At 45.0% G+C, this 20,373-nt stretch overlaps 1 long non-coding RNA gene across 1 annotated transcript in view; it reads right to left on the bottom strand.

The window, feature by feature from the left end:
* Nucleotides 1-20,373, bottom strand: part of LOC134935079 (uncharacterized) — a 112,779-nt gene that overhangs the window by 11,199 nt on the left and 81,207 nt on the right. Inside the window, exon 3 of the long non-coding RNA XR_010179883.1 lies at nt 9,643-9,755. This is a non-coding gene — a long non-coding RNA (uncharacterized LOC134935079). The remainder of the gene's footprint in view (nt 1-9,642; nt 9,756-20,373) is intronic.

The raw sequence follows: 20,373 nt of genomic DNA, 5'->3' as shown, positions 1-20,373 counted from the left end.
ATAAAAATAAAAAAAATTATGATTCAAGTTAACCGGGTGTTGTGCTTATTAATGCAAAAAAGGATCAGCAGAATGGCAGGCAGAAATAGTTTACATTAAACATTACTCACATGTAACGTAAGTTTACAATTAAAAAATCAGTTAGGAGATTATTGTGTTAATAAACATGTAAACACCTTCATTCACAAACAACATCTTTTAAAAAAGATAAACACATTTTTTAAATATAAACGTTTTTTATAAAAACACTTTTACATGTTGATGGCCAATTATGGCAACAAAGTGTTAATCTGGTTTTTTGGCCTGACTTAATTGTTTAGGAACATTATCAATCATTACACTAATTGGATTCGTAATTGACAAGGGCTTGTGTACTTTAAAATGAAAGGGGTAATTTGACTTAATTGCCAAAAAAAAAATCAATTTGCGTTTTACCTTAAAAGTGTGCAATTTTAAGGAAAAATTAGTAAATCTACTAAAACTTAGTATTTTTACGATGAAATATGTGTTTTTGCGAAGGCTTCGCAATGCTGCGATGGTTTCGCATTACTGCGATGTCATTTGGCGTACGCCCACTTTGTGTAATACTGCGTACGAATGTGCAAAAATACGTTGGGGGCGGATGTTCGCAAATTTACTACACTAACGCAACTTTGCGAATATGTTGTGCGACCGAAAAACTGAGCGATCAACTCGGAATGAGGGCCCATGTGCACTGCAGGGGGGGCAGATATAACATGTGCAGAGAGAGTTAGATTTGGGTGGAGTGTGTTCAAACTGAAATCTAAATTGCAGTGTAAAAACAAAGCAGCCAGTATTTACCCTGCACAGAAACAATATAACCCACCCAAATCTAAATCTCTCTGCACATGTTATATCTGCCCCCCCTGCAGTGCACATGGTTTTACCCATTAGCTAACAAATTTGCTGCTGCAATCAGGTCTGAATTAGGCCCATTGTTCCTTAGGCTACATGGGGCTCAAATAAAGCCAAATATGAATTCTCCATTCCCCACCGCTATTTTCTGCCAGTATGGTCCAGGAAAAGAGGCAGCAGAATAATGAGGGCAACAGATCTGTGCATGATGATTACACAGAAAAAAATTGTACAGAGGAAGGATATTAAATGTGCAGAAGAAGAGGTACTCAATTCTGATATTGATATTGAATTGTGACCAGTTCATACAGTGTGAAAATTAGGCTCAGCACAGGGATGAGAAAGGCCTCAGTATAGAAACGATAATAGAAAACAATGCAAAAATTAAGTAATAAATGAATATTGCAATGGCTGTATGTAATATACTGTATATACTAGAGATGTGCGTCTGACCATTTTTTCTAGTTTTGGTTTTAGTTCTGATTCATAATCCGGTTTTGGTTTGTGAAAATGGCATGGATGATTCTGGTTTTGCATTTTTTTTTTTAATTACAAAAAATCTAAAAATCACATAATTTGAGCCTTTTTTTGTTCCTAGAGTACTATTAACCTAAATAACATTAATTTCTGCTGCGGGGTACACTGGGCTCCACAAGGAATGGACAATGGGGTGTAGAGTAGGATCTTGATCCGAGGTACCAACAGGCTCAAAGCTTTGTCTGTTCCCAGAATGCATAGCGCTGCCTCTTATATCACCCCGCCTCCCTGCACAGGATCTCAGTTTTGTAGGTGGTGCTGCAGTAGCAGGCACTTAACAGAGGGGCTGCTCCAGGCAGCCCTAAGAAGAGCTTTTTTTCTGAGGAAAAAAGTGAAGACTTCAAGGGCAGCAGCAGTGTTACATGTCAGTGGACATTCACGGCTGCAGCTCCGGCTCTCCCCAGCGGCGCTGTACACTCCCGAGCCCTAGTTGCCGGGTAACTACAGCAGGAGGCTGCGGTTTTCTTCTTGTCAGGCACACACGACGGGGGCTCTCCGGGATCGCGTGGCCACGCTTCGGGAGGTGGTAAGTGGATCCCGCTTGCGGGACCCGGTCTTTATCGTGATCCGGCGTGTTCAGTGGGAGGCGGGCCGCGCGCTCTGGCGGTGGACACTGTGGCAGTACAGGCGATCCCACTAGATCACCAGTGCATGGGACAGGTCAGGTTTTCTCTATAAACCGTTTTATTAGAGCCCGCAGTACCCGGTGGTTTTGCCAGCAGGGGGATAGAGCTTGGACCTGAAGCCCCTCCCCCAGACCCTGGGCTCCATTTTCTGCAAATGTTCCCAGGGCTGCATATCTGTCTCTCCCTCACTCCCTGGCAGTGTCTGCGGCGCCATTATCCCTCAGCACACTGTTCCTGAGAATGCTTGGGCAAATCCTCCTATGTAAAGCCGCCTGGTTGTCAGTGCTGTGACTTTACAAGACACTTAAGTATTCTACCTGCCTTTTTTAGTCAGTGTTAGTTAAGAAAGAGTGCATTTAGTCAGGGTTTCCTAGTACAATTACCCTGTGGTATACATCCAGTTCTTACTGTGTACAGTTCTATCTATTGTTATATAGCTGTGTAAGCTAGTCCAGTGCAGTATTATTGTTAGTAATAACCTCTGCATTGTACAAACTGTGACTATTTGTATGTGCATTTGATAGCTGAGTGGTGTCCATTTCGTGTCTTTCACTCAACCTGCTATCCCTATATTCTATTACCTGAGGGGGCTTGGTGCGTCAGGTTTTATCCAATATAGGATTTTCACAAAGATATACTGTATTACGTATTTTTCTCTGTGATTTAGTCACCATATCTCTCCTTAATCTCTGCTGGTGCTGACTACACTGCGCAGGGCTTTGGGTAAGAGGTACTGTGCTGCTGACAAATTGTACTGTGTTACCTGATACTGCAAGTTATATCATGTCTGCTTCTGAGGGTAACGGTTCTGGGGCTGAACACACTGCCAGTGTTGCTGATGCTGCAGATACCTATGAGGAGAATATAGCAGCTTTGGGCTCTGGTTCTGGGGGCTCCTTGCCCCCCAGTGGGACGGTGGCAATGGGGGCAAATAATGACCTGCCGTGGGCTGCTTTTTCCACGCTTCTGCATACGCTAGTTCATAAACTAACACCCCCTATGGGACCCCCAATGCCAGTACAACCGTTAGTGGTCCCTGCAGCTAACCCTGGCGTGGGGGGACGATTTATCTGCTCAAATAAAGAAGTTGAACCAGTCCCTGACTACTAAAAAGTCTGACCGTCGCTCGCCTACGTCCAAGGGGTCCTCTAAGCGAGCGCTTGTCTCCTCACAATCCACTGCTGTCACTGACACCTCGTCGGATGAAGACGGCACTTACACTGAGCCCACAGGTTCTGACTCAGATACGGCTGATGGGGAGGGTGGTTCACATGTGGATGTTCCTGATCTCTTGGAGAATATTAAGTAAATTTTACAGATTACGGATGATCCCAAGCCACCTAAGAAACCAGATAGGTTCAAGCGTCAGAAGGTGATTAAACAAGTTTTACCTCACTCTGACCACCTAATTGATATAGGATATAGGAACCCTTGGAAAACCCTGGTACGAAGTTTGTGCCTCAAAAGAAGATGCTGGCTCGCTATCCCCTCGCATCAGAGCTGTCTAAGAATTGGGAAACGCCTCCTCCAGTGGACTCACATGTGGCTAGGATGGTGGTTTCCTCAGCTCTACCGGTCACCACCGTCACGTCTCTAAAAGAGCTTACGGATAAACGTGTGGAGGGTTGTCTGAAAGTGATTTACACCCTCACGGGTGCTGCACAAAGGCCCACTATTGCAGCTACTTTGTCTGCAGAGGCCATTGAAGCATGGGCCTTGGAGTTAGATGCTGAAATCTCCTCTGACCATGCTAGACAATGCTTGCCTTATATTGTCACAGCTTCTCGTTATATTAAAGAGGCGGCTTCTCATACCGGTATCCTGGCAGCCAAGGCCTCTACTACGTCAGTCCTGGCTCGCCGGATATTGTGGCTGGTCTGTGGATCTGGACTCTAGAAAAACCCTGGAGGTACTCCCTTTTAAGGGAGATATTCTGTTTGGGGAGGATTTAAATAAGATTGTGGCTGACTTGGCTACTGCCAAACTGCCTGTCTGCCAAGTACTGCTCCTTCTGTGTCGAAGGCTAAAGGTACTTCCTTTCGCCCCTTTCGTCCTTCAGGTAAAGCAAAAGGTCAGGCGTACAACAAGCAGGCCCGCACTTCCAAACCTGGTAAGCCTAAGCCCAAAAGAGCCTGGTCGGCCCGTCAGCCAGCTTCCAAGACAGATAAGCCTGCCGCATGATGGGGCAGGCTTCCCTCTGGGGGATCCCAAAGTGGGGGGCCGGCTTCTAGGGTATACCCAGGAATGGTTGAAGACCACTTCAGATGCCTGGGTACGGGAAGTCGTCACTCGAGGTTACGCAATAGCCTTCAAAAACCGACCCCCTCATCGATTTTGCCAGACAGATGTGCCATTGGACAAGACAGAGGCAAACACTCTACATTCGGTGGTACAGACCCTCCTGGATACAGGAGTCGTAGTACAGGTGCCTCTTGCTCAGAGGGGCCGGGGGTACTATTCTCCGCTGTTTCTAGTCCTGAAACCGAATGGGTCCTCCCTGCCCATTCTCGACCTCAAGGCACTGAACAAATTTGTGAAGGTTTCCAAGTTCCGTATGGAAACCCTTCGCTCTACAGTTCTGGCCTTGGAACCTGGGAACTTCATGGTCTCCCTGGAAATACAGGATGCTTACCTGCATATTCCTATAGCAGTGCTCATCAGCAATAGCTGAGATTTGCGATTGGCAACTGCCATTACCAGTTTCGGGCGTTACCTTTTGGTTTAACAACGGCTCCGCGAGTCTTTACAAAAGTCATGGCGGTGATGACGGTGGTACTCCGCCGTCAAGGGGTCAGGATACTGCCGTATTTGGACGACTTGTTAATCCTGGCAAATTCCCCAGAACTTCTCCTGCGTCATCTAGATGTGACGGTCCGGTTTCTGCAAGCCCACTGGTGGCTCATCAACTGGAAGAAGTCATCCTTGATCCCTACTCAGAGCATGGTGCATCTGGGAGCACTATTGGACACTCACAACCAGCGGTTGTTCCTGTCTCAGGAGAAAGTCCTGAAACTTCAGGACAGGATTAGTTGCTTCCTATCTCGTCCGCAAGTGTCGATACATTTGGCGATGCAGGTGCTGGGCCTCATGGTGTCAGCATTCGACATGGTGGAGTACGCTCAATTTCACTCTCGCCCTCTCCAGAGGCTGATTCTAGCCAAATGGGACGGCCTGCCTCACCGGATCAGGTCTCAAATTATCTCATTGACTCCGGAGGTCCGTCTGTCGCTGCTCTGGTGGCTCCGGGACCAACAACTGTGCAGGGGCCGTCCGTTCTGGATAGCCGACTGGGTCCTGTTGACGACAGATGCCAGTCTAAGAGGTTGGGGTGCGGTGCTGGAGCAACACTCCCTTCAGGGGCAGTAGACCAAGGAGGAGTCCCTCCTCTCGATCAATATTCTGGAGTTGAAGGCGGTCTTTAATGCCTTGAAACTAGCCCAGCATTTAATTCAGAACTGTCCTGTTCAAGTACAGTCAGACAACGCCACCACAGTGGCTTACATAAATCATCAAGGTGGCACTCAAAGCCGCCAAGCAATGAAGGAAGTCTCACGGATTCTACAGTGGGCAGAACGCCATCTAACAGCCATATCGGCAATATTCATTCCAGGAGTCCTGAATTGGGAAGCGGACATTCTCAGACGTCAGGACGTGCATGCCGGCGAGTGGGGCCTCCATCCAGAAGTGTTTCAACTCCTAATGGAAAGGTGGGGCCTTCCAGACTTAGATCTGATGGTGTCTCGACACAATCACAAGATTCCGGTCTTCGGAGCAAGGACAAGGGATCCTCAAGCAGCATTCGTGGATGCGCTGGCGGTACCGTGGAGGTTTTGGCTGCCGTACGTGCTCCCTCCGGTGTCACTCCTGCCCAGGGTAATTCAGAAGTTCAAGCAAGAAAAAGGAATTCTGCTTCTCATAGCTACAGCGTGGCCCATACGGCACTGGTTCTCAGACCTGCAAGGCCTATCGTCAGAGCGTCCAATTCTACTTCCACAACGCCCAGACCTCCTCGTTCAGGGCCCCTGTGTCTACCGGGACCTAGCCCGGCTGTCTTTGACGGCGTGGCTCTTGAAGCTACCGTCTTAAGGGCTAAAGGGTTTTCTGTGGCGGTCATTCAAACTACGTTGCGGGCCCTGAAACCGGCTTCGGCTCGGACTTACTATAGGGTCTGGCATTCTTACTTTGGTGCTCATCTAACGAATATGACGCTTCCAAGTTTAGTATAGCCAAGTTGTTGGCTTTTCTTCAGCAGGGCCTAGACTTAGGCCTGCGTCTAACCTCTCTCAAGGTTCAAATATCTGCCTTGTCGGTGTGGTTTCAAAGAAAAATTGCAACCTTACCTGATGTGCATACCTTTAGTCAGGGCGTGTTGCGTATCCAACCTCCCTATGTCCCGCCTGTGGCTCCTTGGGACTTGTCGGTGGTTTTGGAGGCATTACAAGAGTATCCATTTGAACCTCTTGGTTCAGCTGACCTTAAGTGGCTTTCCCTTAAGGTGGTGTTTCTGCTGGCTATTGCTTCAGTTAGAAGAGTGTCGGATTTGGGTGCCTTGTCCTGTAGTTCCCCATATCTGATATTTCACCATGACCGGGCGGTTCTTAGGACTCGTCCCGGCTATCTACCTAAGGTGGTTTCTTCGTTCCACCTTAATCAGGAGATTGTAGTTATGACACTTGTTTCTCCTGATCTGTCTCCCAAAGAGCGGTCTTTGGATGTGGTACGGGCTCTCCGTATCTATGTGAAGAGAACTGCTCCTATTAGGAAATCTGATTCTCTTTTTGTTGTGTTTGGGTTTCACAAACGTGGCTGGCCTGCTCACAAGCAAACTCTGGCCAGATGGATTAGAATGCTGATTGCACATGCTTATGTGAAGGCTGGTCTCTCTGCTCCTGCTCACATTAAGGCCCATTCTACTCAGTCTGTTGGACCTTCTTGGGCGGCCCAACGTGGTGCGACCCTTGAACAATTGTGCAAGGCGGCTACGTGGTCCTCTGTGAACACGTTCATGAGGTTCTATGCCTTCGATACTGCCGCTTCCCAGGATGCTTCCTTTGGATGCCGGGTTCTTGTGCCCGCTACAGTGCGTCCCCTCCCATAAGGAACTGCTTTAGGACACCCCCATTGTCCATTCCTTGTGGAGCCCAGTGTACCCAGCAGCAGAAAACGAGTTTTATGGTAAGAACTTACCTTTGTTAAAACTCTTTCTGCGAGGTACACTGGGCTCCACAAGGCGCCCACCCTGACGCACTTAGCTTCTTTGGGTTGGTATGGCATTAGCCGCTGACACGTCTCCTGTCGCGAGAATGCGGTGTTGTGGCTACTAACCGTTGTCGTCTCTTTTCCTGCTACTGCATTGGACTGGTTAACTAAAAACTGAGATCCTGTGCAGGGAGGCGGGGTGATATAGGAGGCGGCGCTATGCATTCTGGGAACAGTCAAAGCTTTGAGCCTGTTGGTGCCTCGGATCAAGATCCTACTCTACACCCCATTGTCCATTCCTTGTGGAGCCCAGTGTACCTCGCAGAAAGAGTTTTAACAAAGGTAAGTTCTTACCATAAAACTCGTTTTCAGTAACGTTCACTCAATTTTAACAACCTCACAACCAACAATATTGTTTTCATCCAGTTTAGGCCAAAAGACTGCACCAAGTTACTGTACAGTAGCTGGCTGAGTAAGCTAAGTGACAGTAAGGTGAGGCCTTGCGCAAAAAGACAATAAAAGAAGAATTAAAAAAGGTTGCTTGATTGATTGATTGATTGATTGATTATGGTAGGCAACAGTGTGGTTCACATTATCCATATCAATGAACTCAACATACACAAGTTGTACAATCAAAAAGAGCAATTGTTTTTTACTTTTTTTAAATTTGTTTTATCTTTTTTTAAACTGTGTTTGCAAGTGACACAAAGGAGTCACCTAGCTTACAGTATGTGAACGTAGTGGGGTATGACTTGCGAAGTCACAATACTTGTATGGTATGGATACAAACTGAGGTATGACCTATGAAGTCACAGTACTTGTACAGTATATTATGGATACACAGTGGGGTATGGCCTGCATTGTCACAGAACTTGTATGTTATGGATACACAGTGGGGTACAGAACAAAAGGGAAAAAAATCTGATTTTTTTTTGTACTTTTTAACTTTTTTCAATTTTTTTTTTACTTTTATTTACTTTTCTAGACTTCTATTAAAGTATTTTTACTTTTTGTAAACTTTTTTAAAATTTTAAACTTTTTAACTTTTTTTTTTTAACACTGGAGCAGATGGACACAGAACAGGTGCATCGCCATCACTGGAGCGAGTGGGCAGTGGGCAGCCATTTAATGGACACAGCACAGCTACTTCAGGATGGACAGAGCTCAGCCACTTAATGAACACAGCACAGCCACTTAAGTTTAGATGGACACAGCACAGCCACTTTTCGTGACTTTTTAAACAAAAACTTTTTATAATTTTTTTTCCTTCTTTTAAATTTTTTTTAAAACTTTTATTAACTTTATTTAACACTGAAGCAGATGGACACTGGACAGGTGCATCGTCAGCACTGGAGTGGATGGACCCTGGCCAGATGCGTTGTCAGCACTGGAGCGGGTGAACGCTGGACAGGTGCGCTGGCAGCACTGGAGCAGATGGACATTGGACAGGTGCTTCAGCAGCACTGGAGAGGATGGTCACTGGACAGCCACTTAATGAACACAGCAAAGCCACTTAAGTTAGGTGGACAGAGCACAGCCACTTGAATGGATGGACACAGCACAGCCACTTGTCTGGAGTCTGGACACAGAACAGCCACTGGTATGGATACAGTAAAGCCACTTGTCTGAATTCTGAACACAGTCTTGGCACAGCACAGCCACTTGAACCAGCAGAGTAAAGCACAGTACACAGCAGCATGCCTGAGAACAGAGTGAAATGGTGCTGAGTCACCACCATAGGTCCCTTATATAGGATTCACAACCAGCAAGAATCCAACACCAGGAAGATGATGTTTTGCTTTGTTTGGGAATCCTAGTCTGGCAGGAAAACCTGAGCCGTGGCTCGGATTGACTTGGGTACCGAAAGTTCGGGTGGTCTCGGATTCCAAGGAATCTGAACACCTCATTTCTAGTATATACAGTATATAAGTAGCAAGAGCATGGAAACAGAGAAGGCTGTGGGTACGAAGAATGAGGCCTTCAAGTACAGGTGATAAGGTGATAAGTAACCCCCCCCACCCCTCCTCCACAAGCACACAGTGCCGGTACCATGCCCACCACTGCATATACTGCTGCTTTATAGTTGAAAGCTTCATCCTGGGCCATATTAGAAATGGGGCAGACTAATCTACAGATCCAGGCCTCCACACACAAATAGGCCCATTATAATGATAGCTTGGGGGCACTGCAACCATCATCGCATCCAGTGATCTGCTCTAGGGATGTGCACCGGCCCAAATCTAGGGTTTTGGATCTGTATCTCTTTCGTGTTTTGGATCTGTATTGGTTTTGCGAAAACTGCCCTAGCGAGTTTCAGTTTTTATCTGTTTTTTTTTTTTTAAATCATAAAAACAGCTAAAATTACAGTATTTTGGCCTGTTTTTGTTCCTACGGTATTACTAACCTCAATAACAATATTGTTTTCATCCAGCATCGGAAACTTACAGGTTTCGGATTCCATATAAGGGAGCCACAGCTGGGACTTGGCGCAATTTCACTTGCTTTCTGCCAGAATGTCTGCAATAAAGTGGAAATATGGTTAATTAATACAAAAATTAGTTATGCATATTGATCAAAAACATACATATTTATTTACATAGTGCATACCTTGTGTAAAGCTGGCTGAGGCAACCAGAGGCACTCCACCCATTGTTGCCAAACTACTCCAATGTGTGGATCCTTCTCCATGTCAAACATGACTTTGAGGAACTGATCTTACATTAAAGCAGAAAATAATCTGTACAAATGATAACAGCATCTAAAAATATATATTGCACAATATATATTTTTCATTGTTTGTACTGTGGTCAAAATTGCCTGGAAATTAAGATTATTGTCTAATTAATAGTTTTTGTTTTAATTTATGTTTGGGGTTAATAATACTCTAGGAATGAAAACAAGGCCAAGGCATGTGATATTAGCTGTTTCTGTAAAAAAATAAAAAATAAAAAAATATGAAACCAAAATCAGCAAAAATGGCCTGACACGGATCTTTATCAATAACTAGATCAGGGGCCCAAGGAAGGTAGAGCATGTATACAGTGGAAGGAAGGATTGATTAGTAATTTATTTAATTTGATTATAAAATGTTAAGTTAATTATTGGGGGCATTGGTGACAGTCTTTATTGCATACACAACAATTTTTATTGGTTATTGCACTAATCTAACTTTGACTTTTTCTTTGATTTTACATGCCCTGACTTAAGCCGACTATGCCTTTGGGCATTGGCCTTAGTAGATGACGTTGACTGACTTGTATCATCATGACTGGTAGCAGCACTAGTATGTGCTTCCTGCTCTACTCTCAATTGTTCATCCTCCATATCTATCAACAAACAAGAGCCAAGTGGGGTACAGCACACACCACAATTTGTACAAAAAAGTACCACATACAGTGTCACAATATGTTAATGAGTCAGAGATAATAATCTAACACTACAGTTTACTTTCACCTACTGTGTTACACAATACGTGTATGAGTCCAAAATAAAATATATTACTGTGGTAGCACCTTCACCAACAGTGTCGCACAATACATGTATGAGTACGAAATAATAATACACTGCGGTCTGATCGGCAGTGACACAGTACATACTTGTATAGTGCACTGGGGGTACAGAACAAACAAAAAAATAATATTTGTTTTATAATTATATTTCAGGCTTTTTAACTTTTATTATTTAAATTTTACACTGAGACTGAGCACCTGGATGGATAGACAGAGCACCCTTGTACAGATACAGCAGCCCCTGGATGTATACTGGGGTACAGCACAAAAAAAAAGAATGTAAATTTGTTTTCATTTCTTTTACATTTTTTATAACAATACAGACAGAGCACCCAGGCACGGACGGAGCACCCCTGGAGGACACAGCAACCCCTTGTCAGAAACAGCAGACGACAGACAGAGCACCCCTGAACTGATACTGATTAGACACACCAGCCCCTGGATGTACAGTATACTGGGTGTCTAATAAACACTGGGGCAGAGCCCCTGGATGTATAGATGGGTTATGGCCTATACACATAACCCATACATACTTGTGACATCATAATGGCTCTTGCTGGTCTCTTGTATAGTGTGTCACATTTGGAAATTACATTTATTTTATACTCAGTTTTATCATATCAGTGTTTACTTTACTTTACTTTACTTTACTTTGGTACCTTACATGCCATAAATAAAAGGACATGTTGCGGCCAATGGACCAACGGCTTACAGTTCCCTCTTTCATCTGTCTATGTAGATCTGCTAACAAATATATCAAAAGCAAATTGTTTTCCTATTCCTAGGGCAGGCACCTTGCTGAGCCCTTAATGATTATATCTCGGAGCAAATTAAACACTTCATGAATTGTTGACACTTGCAGCCTCCCAGTATTTTTTACTGAAACATTTAAAGAAAAGCGAGTTAACCTCTCAGTTGCTCACACATTTCACACTAAATTTAAAGAGGTATCATAAAAACAGCCTTTTCCTCATGGGGCAACTTATTAAAAATGACAGGTAAAGTATTACAAGGAAAAAGCATTTATTAAAAGAGTAACACTCCATCATTTATGTGTTTCTGGAGACAATTTGTGAGCTCACTAGGATCTAGCGCAGGCATTCCCAACCACGGTCCTCAAGGCACACTAACAGTGCAGGTTTTAGTGATTTAGAGGCTTTAACACAGGTGACTTAATTAGTAGCTCAGTTATTTTGATTTAACCATCTGTGCTGCTGCCTGGATATCACTAAAACCTGCACTGTTGGTGTGCCTTGAGGACCGTGGTTGGGTATATCCTGATCTAGCGGCATCTCTGAGCTACTTTTTGCCTTTGTTGTTACTATTTCATAATAGATGTAACAGTATTTACATAAGGCCATAGTCACGGGCAACCAACCTGGCACCCATCATCCCAATAAACTTAAAATGTAGACACACAAGATATACAGTAAGACCGGCTGACAAGTATGAACCTCACCACTGAGAAGCATGTTTCCAGCAGTTACAGTAATACCTCATTCATGTCAAAGTCCTGTCATTTGCAGTCTGAAAGTATAGATTCAGTATCGCTAGTCCAAAGACAATGAGATGCATCCCTGCCATATGTAAAAACTTCCTTTCTGTCCTACGAGAAATAGACACATTAAGTTTCCTGTGGCAATGTTCCATTGCTTCCATGCCCCTAGTACACCTGTAGTATCTCTGAACAAGATTGGTATGCCACCATTGGTCAATGTGAAATCTTTACCAAAGTCAACTTTATCATTAGCATAAGGCTTGCATTCCTAATTTACCCAAGTTCATTGTCAACCAATGGGCTGTCAAGCTATACTGTATTTCCTCATAGCAAAAACTCAAACTGTGCATGTCACACCACAAATACACTCTTCACGTGCCTGAATGTCTCTCGTGTGCTCCCTAGCTCCACTGTGAGTATAACTCTAGTACTACAGGCCCCATAGGCTACAATGGAAAGCTGTGCTCTCGTGTGTCACATAAGCTTAACTCCCCAAACCTATAATAAACTCTGCAATCACTCCCCTTACCATCCTATTGGACAATCAGTACCATGTTAACTTAAGGCCAATACGATAAGGCCATATGTAATTATTATTTTTATTATTTTTTTACTCTCCAAATGCCATACCTTTTAGGATAAGCATTTAAAACATGGAATTGATCTCTTCCTCCAAAAAATCTCTTCCTCCACACCAAAAATCTGACTTTACATATTCCCTAGAACAGAGGTTCCCCAACTCCGCCTTTGGGGGTAAATTTACTAAAGCTTCTAAAAATTAACAGAGGTGATGTTGCCAATAGCAACCGATCATATTCTGTCGATCATTTTCTAGGATGCAATACAGACAGCATGTGATTGGTTGCTATGGGCAACATCATCAATTCTCTGTTTTAGAAGCTTTAGCAAATTTCCCCCAGGTTTTAAGGATATCCACGCTTTTGCACAGGTGACGTAATTAGTACCGCAGTAAATTTGATTTAACAATTCGGGGTCACGCATGGATATCCATACAACCAGGACTGTAATGGTGGTGTTTAGGAACCTCCTTCTGCCCTAGAACAAGTAAAAGCTGTGCAGGGTGTGATCTATGGGATACAAGATGTCACGTTTGTATTGTATCAAAAACATGGCAGTCCTGCTCTCTTTTGTGTAGGAGTTTGTGGCTGCTTGCATGCTCACTCATATAGTTCTTGTTTGTGGAAAGAATCATCGTCGCTAAGCCTGTAGCAGTTTGACCAAGGAGCCTTTCAAAAACAGATTTACAAAAAATAAACAAGCTAAATAAAATCCGTAGCCATAGCGTTCATCAAAACAAATAGCTAATGGCTTTGTACCTTTCATGAGTTTATGGCAGCAAGATAAAGGTTGAGCTCCCTTTATACGCTTCCCAAGATTTCCCTGTAAATTTAAGACATGCTTCAGGCCGTTATTTTGTTGAATAAATGTTGTCATTTGCTTGTCATCTTCACAGCTTTTCCCGAAGATTAGTGTATGATTTTATTGCTCTAAAGGAACTTGCTGTTCTGCGTGCACGCGTATGTTATTTCTTTTCCCCTTTTTGTTCGTTCATAAGAAGCTTGTAATCGAGTGGATTAAAAACATAATTGGAAACTAGGTAAAGATAAGAATGTGATGAACTATACAGATGCCCTGCACCACAGCACACAAAGCACAGCGTTCAAACATAACTCCGTCCTCAGTTAATAACTGCTGAGAGGACTGGAAGGTACATCTTCAGGCGGGAATTGATTTAAAATAGAAAAATCACGTCAGTCCTGATATTAATCATGGAGCAGCAAAGTGCTTTTATCCTGTAAAATACTTGCTGATTGAAACTGACCTAAAACTTTATACGATGTTGGATTCATCAGTGTCTGCTAAGGTATATAACCTCATATTTACCCAGAAGTCTTCTGCTATAAAAAAAAACCCTTAAGTTGTGTCGGAATGTTTTTGAGATCTTGAAGGTGTGAGGATTTAAAAGAGAAATACACCATAACTCTATAAAATAGGGTTTATGTTTGCATTATTGTTCTTTAAATGATCATCAAAATACTTGTGCAAACACATCATACAGTACTTGCTAATGTCAATCATTTCTTTTCAAGATGTCCAGAAAGAGGTTTAGGAGGCAGCTGACAGGGGTGTGACCAGACTATTTGCATCATTAGGCCAACAATATAGCAGCCAATCATGGATCTATGAAGAGGCGGTAGGGCCAAAATGGTGCAAATCACTTCATACTGGCCCCTCCCCTCCACACGGACCTGCGGTTAATGGCATAATTTTCCAAATTCTTCCAACATCACTAGGCAGAGGGTGGAACGCGTGAGAACCGTTCACTCTTCTGGGAGCCCAGGAAACTCCCTGAAGATGTGTTCCAAAAAAGTATGTAAGTATGACACAGATGTTCCTTCATACACCCATCTTCAATTTGCACCACAGAGCTCCATTTGGGACACCACAGATTTTGTGACTTAGCCATGTCATGCATCTTGACTGAGACTTTTTCACATAATATGCATCTTATTTGCATCACTAATGAGACAAAAGTACCATGCATGAGTACTGCGCTGGTACTTCTGTGTGCGATTTAATCGCTAATATGAGTAACAAGACAAAAAACAGAGTAACCCATGCTATGCTTTGTGCCACATAGTGTTATGTGTAATCTGCAACTTTATATCAATTCATGTGACAAGCACACTAATACTAAGTATTTAGGATACAATGGGACTTTTTCTAGGGTGGGGGTATGGCAAAAAAAAAAAGGGAATGTGCATCAGAAAGAAAAAAGGAGAGTTATGGTAAGACTTACCATTGTTAAAACTCTTTCTGCGAGGTAAACTGGATTCCACAGGGAATAACGCCGGGGGTGTAGAGTTGGATCTTGATCCGAGGCACCAACAGGCTAAAGCTTTGACTGTTCCCAGGATACACTGCACCACCTCCTCTATATCCCCGCCTCCAGGCACTGGAGCTCAGTTTTGTTAACCAGTCCAATGCAGTAGCAAGTAAAAGAGACGACAGTAGTTAGTAGCCACAGATAACCACATTCTCACGACAGGAGAAGGTACCAGCGGCTAATGCCATACAAACCCAAAGAAGCTAAGTGCGTCAGGGTGGGCGCCCTGTGGAATCCAGTGTATCTCACAGAAAGAGATTTAACACTGGTAAGTCTTACCATAAATCTCCTTTTCTGCAGCGGGGTACACTGGTATTCCACAGGGATGTCCTAAAGCAGTGCCTCATGGGAGGGGACGCACTGTAGCAAGCACAAGAACCTGGCATCCAAAGGAAGCATCCTGAGAGGCGGAGGTATTAAAGGCATAGAACCAGATGAACGTGTTCACTGAGGACCACGTAGCTGTCTTGCACAATTGTGCCGGGGACACGCCACGCCGGGCCGCCCAAGGAGGTCCAACAGACCAAGTAGATTGGGCCTCAATAGTAGCAGGAGCTGGAAGTACAGCCTGTACATAAGCTTGTGCAATCACCATTCTAATCCATCTGGCCAAGGTTTGCTTATTCACAGGCCAGCCACGTTTGTGAAAACCAAGAAGGACAAACAGAGAATCAGACCTCCTAAGAGAAACAGTTATCTTCACATATACTGTATACGGAGAGCCCATACCACATACAAAGACCATTCTTTGGAGGACAAACCAGGAGAGATAAAGGCCAGAACCACAATCTCTTGGTTAAGGTGGAAAGACGACACCACCTTAAGTAGATAACCAGGGCTAGTTCCAAGAACCGCACGGTCATGGTGAAAAATCAGAAAGGGTGACCAACAGGATAAGGCACCTAAGTCCGAAACCCTTCTAGCAGAGGCAATAGTCAGCAAAAATAAGACCTTAAGTGTAAGCCATTTAAGGTCCACAGACTCAAGAGGTTCAAATGGAGACTCTTGTAGGGCATCCAGAAAAACCAACAAATCCCAAGGAGCCACAGGAGGAACATATGGAGGTTGAATCCGTAAAACACCCTGAGTGAAAGTATGAACGTCAGGCAGAGTCGCAATTTTTCTCTGAAACCATACCGACCAGGCCGAAAGATGAACCTTGAGGGAGGCTAGATGAAGGCCTAAGTTCAGGCCCTTTTGCAGAAAAGCCAAAAGTTTGGCAGTACTGAACTTGTACGCATCATAATTCTCAGCCGCACACCAGGTGAAGTAAGAATTCCAGACCCTATAATAAATCCGAACCGAAGCCGGTTTACGGGCTTTCAACATAGTTTGAATGACCGCCTCAGAAAATCCCTTGGCACTTAGAACTGAAGCTTCAAGAGACACGCCGTCAAAGCCAGTCGGGCTAGATCCTGGTAGACACAAGGGCCCTGAACGAGGAGGTCTGGGAGTTGCGGTAGTAGAAGAGGACGCTCTATCGAGAGACCCTGCAGGTCTGAGAACCAATGCTGTACACTGAGAACCAATGCTGTCTGGGCCACGCTGGAGCGATTAGAAGTAGTATTCCTCCTTCTTGCTTTAACTTATTAAACCCTGGGCAGGAGTGACATTGGAGGGAACACGTATGGCAGCCGAAAGTTCCATGGAATTGCCAGGGCATCCAATAATGCTGCTTGAGGATCCCTTGCTCCAAAGACCGGAACCTTGTGATTGTGTCGAGATGCCATCAGGTCTACATCTGGTAGGCCCCACTTGTTCACTGGAAGTTGAAAGACTTCTGGATGAAGGCTCCACTCTCTGGCGTCTATGTCCTGACGCCTGAGGAAGTCCACTTCCCAGTTGAGGATCCACGGAATGAACACTGCCGATATGGCTGGCAGATGGCGCTCTGCCCATAGAAGAATCCTTGACACTTCCATCATTGCCATGCGGCTTCGAGTGCCTCCTTGATGATTTATGTACGCCACCATGGTGGCGTTGTCTGACTGTACTTGAACAAGCCTGTTCTGTACCAGAGGCAGGGCCAGTTTCAGAGCATTGAACACTGCCCGCAACTCCAGAATGTTTATCGGAAGGAGAGATTCCTCCCTGGTCCACCGACCCTGAAGAAAGTGTTGCTCCAACACCATGCCCCAACCCCGCAGACTGGCATCAGTCATTAGGAGGACCCAGTTAGAGATCCAGAAGGGACGACCCCTGCTCAATCGTTGGTCCTGGAACCACCAGCTCAGAGACAGACAAACTTCTGGAGTCAAGGAAATCATGTGAGACCTGATCCGGTGAAGCATAAAGCTATGTCCAGGGACTCTGTGTCATATGCTGCAGAGGATATGTCCTCTCAGGATGATCCCATTCCATGTAATCAGGATTGCACTGTTTTAGCACAGATACCAGCAAGGGAGCCTGAATGGTTATCCTCTATCAAATCCATGAGTTCTCAGATTTCTACTAGGGTTGCACAGAATGAATCTGCAACTCAGGTTTTACAGAACTCTATGGCAGTTTGGTCCAGTTCTGTTACCTCAGGGGCCCCCTCTGGAGGTTCCCATAAATGTGCTCTTGCACAGATTATGCAGGATGACACGGATACCGACTCTGGCATGGCAGACGGTGATGGGGATGTGCTCAGGGGGGCCGCATCTCTTGCTAAAGGGGTGCAGCTGATGATAGAGGCTATAAGGGATATGTTGAATATTGCAGATACAACGCCTGAGCAGGTTGAGGAGGCTTACTTCACTGACAATAAGAAAGCTTCCCTGCGTCCAAAGAATTAAATGCTATATTTGAGATAGCATGGGAAAACCCGGAGAAAAAATTCCAGATCCCTAGAAGGGTACTGGTTGCTTTTCCCTACCCTGAGGAGGTTAGGAAAAAATGGGAAAACCCACCCATAGTGGACGCATCTGTATCCAGACTCTCAAAAAAGGTGGTTTTACCTGTTTCAGGATCTACCGCCTTAAAGGAGCCGGCTGATCACAAAATTTATACTACGCTCAAATCCATATACACGGCTTCAGGGGCGATACTACGGCCTACTATTGCCTGTGCATGGATTTCCAAAGCTATAGTAAAGTGGTCAGGCATGTTACTTGAGGATTTGGATACTATGGATAAAAGTGATGTAGAATTGTTTTTACGTAACATTCAGGATTCTGCAGGATTTATGGGGGAATCCATGAAGGACCTGGGTTCAATGGCTGCAGGAATTTCTTCCATGTCTGTCTCAGCTCGTCAAGGATTGTGGCTGCGCCAGTGGTCTGCCGAAGCGGAATCCAGGAGAGGTGTGGATACCCTACCCTACACAGGTCTGGCTCTCTTTTGGGAAGCGTTGGATGTGTGGATTTCCACGGCTAGAGCGGGTAAGCCACCTTTTCTTCCCTCAGCTGCACCTGCTGTGAAGAAACCTTTTCCTTCAGCGGCATCACAGTCCTTTCGTGTTACTAAAACAAGAAAGGCCAAACCGACCAACATCTTCTTTAGAGGAGGTCGGCCAAAATCCAAGAAACCTGCTGCTGGTACACCAAAGTACTCAGCATGACGGTGGACAGCGCGGCCTGGAGGTAAGGCCGGTGAGGGCGAGACTCAGACATTTCAGTCACGTCTGGGTGTCATCCGGCCTGGATCCCTGGGTACTAAATATTGTGTCCCGGGGGTACCGGCTGGTGTTTACAGATCTCCCTCCTCACCGGTTCTTCAAATCAGGATTGCCAGCTTAGCCGGCAGACAGGGCTACCCTACAGGGAGCCATCCAGAAGCTGGTGAAGGCCCATTCTGAACTTAAAATCACTAAACCCCTTTCTGAGGGAGATCAAGTTCAAAATGGAGTCTCTAAGGGTAGTGATATCAGGTCTGGAGGAGGAATTCCTGGTATCCCTGGATATCAAGGATGTATACCTCCACATTCCGATTTGGCTGCCGCATCAAGCTTATCTCCGATTCGCACTGTTGGACTGTCCTTTTCAGTTCCAGGCCCTGCCATTCGGCCTCTCCACAGCACCGAGGGTATTCACCAAGGTGATGGCGGAATTTATGGTTCTCCTCCGCAGACAGGGGGTGAACATAATTCCATATCAGGACGATCTGCAGATAAAGGCATCGTCCAAGGAGAAGCTGTTACGGTCCATAGTTCTCACGACACAGCTTCTCAGGGAACATGGTTGGATCCTGAATCTTCCAAAGTCACATTTGGAACCAACCAGGAGGTTGTCCTTTCTGGGAATGAGCCTCGACACGGAAGTGCAGAGGGTGTTTCTTCCAGAGGAAAAAGTGTTGGTGATACAAACAATGATCCGGGATGTCCTGAAACCAAACCGGGTGTCGGTTCATCAGTGCATTCACTTCTTGGGAAGATGGTGGCCCCTTACGAGGCTCTGCAGTGTGGGAGGTTTCACGCTCAGTCCTTCCAACTGGATCACCTGTTTCCCAATTTTTACTTAACTCCGCAGCGAGGGGATAGCGAGCAAGCATCTTTTTGGGAGGTTTGAATTTCTTTCCTGGATTTTCCAAGGATTCCTGACGTATGTCAACTAAATGGTCAGAATGAGGGAAAATTAGGTGTCTTGCTTCTAAGCAGATGATCTCTCGCTTGATTAGGTTCACTATCCAGCATGCGTATTCTACGGCAGGCTTGCCGTGTCTGTTAAGGCCCACTCCACTTGTAGGTGGGTTCTTCCTAAGCGGCTGCCCGGGGTGTCTCGGCTATGCAACTCTGCCGAACTGCTACTTGGTCGGGGTTGAACACGTTCTCAAAGTTCTACAGGTTCGATACTTTGGCCTCTGAGGACCTAAAGTTTGGTCAAATGGTTCTGCAGGAGCCTCCGCGCTCTCCCTCCCGTTCTGTGAGCTTTGGTACAACCCCATGGTACTAACGTGGACCCCAGCATCCTCTAGAATGTAAGAGAAAATAGGATTTTAATTACCTACCAGTAAATCCTTTTCTCGTAGTCCGTAGAGGATGCTGGGTTCTTTAGTTCAGTACTCCTTAGTTCTAGGTTAAGTACTGTTTTGTTACTTGGTAAGTAATATTGTTCATCCATTGCTGATGTTTCAAGCTAGTTAGCTTGGTGTGCCTTGTATGTGTGAGTTGGTATGAATCTCGCCACTATATGTGTATAATCCTTCTCTCAAAGATGTCCGTCTCCTCGGGCACAGTTTCTAGACTGAGTCTGGTAGGAGGGGCATAGAGGGAGGAGCCAGCCCACACTCTCAAACTCTTAA

Source organism: Pseudophryne corroboree, chromosome 6 (genome assembly GCF_028390025.1).
Source record: "Pseudophryne corroboree isolate aPseCor3 chromosome 6, aPseCor3.hap2, whole genome shotgun sequence".
In the NCBI taxonomy this organism is placed as follows: domain Eukaryota; kingdom Metazoa; phylum Chordata; class Amphibia; order Anura; family Myobatrachidae; genus Pseudophryne; species Pseudophryne corroboree.
This window is presented reverse-complemented; position numbering and strand designations above follow the sequence as displayed.